Raw genomic sequence first — 812 nt, 5'->3', positions numbered from 1 at the left:
GCTGCTGGTGTCTGTGACATGCTACACCGGGCATATCGCAAAGAAACTATGTAGCTATATTTAGCTCAGCGGCTGTGGTCTGCTGTTCATTGAGGGGTTAAAGCGCGTGTGTGTGTGCGCGCGTGTGTGCGTGTGTGTGTGTGAGTGTGTGTGTGTGTGTGTGTGTGTGTGTGTGACTGACAGCAGTCAGCTGTGAATGGCCAGCAGGAGGCAGCAGCAGACGCACACCTTCAGCGCTAACGGTCACCTGAGCGTTCAGCGTTCGGTCAGCGCTCAACCTCGCATCACTCATTCATCTCCGGCGCTCATGTCAGACGGTTATTTCTGTTCGGTGAGCCGCAGGAGGCCGGTGTCGAGTGACCGAAGCGCCATTAACCGATTCTGAAGATCCGTCTTTCTGACGTTCAGTTTGTGTCTCGCTACAGCTGAGAGTGAATTAGACGTGATTTATGGGCTGTAAACCGGCGAGCTGTAGCTGGTTCTGGATATTGACCACTTTATATGTCGTTCAAAGTTGTCGGTTCTTGGCTAAAATAAGCTGAATTGTGGACTTGATTTGCTGGTAATTAAAACTCTTAGGCAAAGTTTGGAGTCTCTTCTGTAGGTCAGATGCTCTTCAACATGTTTGGGATCGGTTAGTAACATGCTGCGACATTAGCTGAGGTTTATTTTTGAAGCGCTTTCTAAATGCAGACTGCTCATGTATGTGTCTGTGCATTGACACGCTAATGCTGAAGGTCCCCTCAAAACAGATTTCTGAAATAAAAACAATCAGTGCTCGAAATATCATTGAAATCCGACTTATCTATGAA

General features: G+C 47.8%; 1 protein-coding gene across 2 annotated transcripts in view; it reads left to right on the top strand.

The window, feature by feature from the left end:
- Positions 1 to 812, top strand: part of slc38a4 (solute carrier family 38 member 4) — a 29257-nt gene that overhangs the window by 12755 nt on the left and 15690 nt on the right. The gene's annotated exons all lie outside the window — the stretch shown is intronic.

Source organism: Sinocyclocheilus rhinocerous, unplaced genomic scaffold (assembly GCF_001515625.1).
Source record: "Sinocyclocheilus rhinocerous isolate Xijiao unplaced genomic scaffold, SAMN03320098_v1.1 scaffold2160, whole genome shotgun sequence".
Lineage (NCBI taxonomy): Eukaryota > Metazoa > Chordata > Actinopteri > Cypriniformes > Cyprinidae > Sinocyclocheilus > Sinocyclocheilus rhinocerous.
This window is presented reverse-complemented; position numbering and strand designations above follow the sequence as displayed.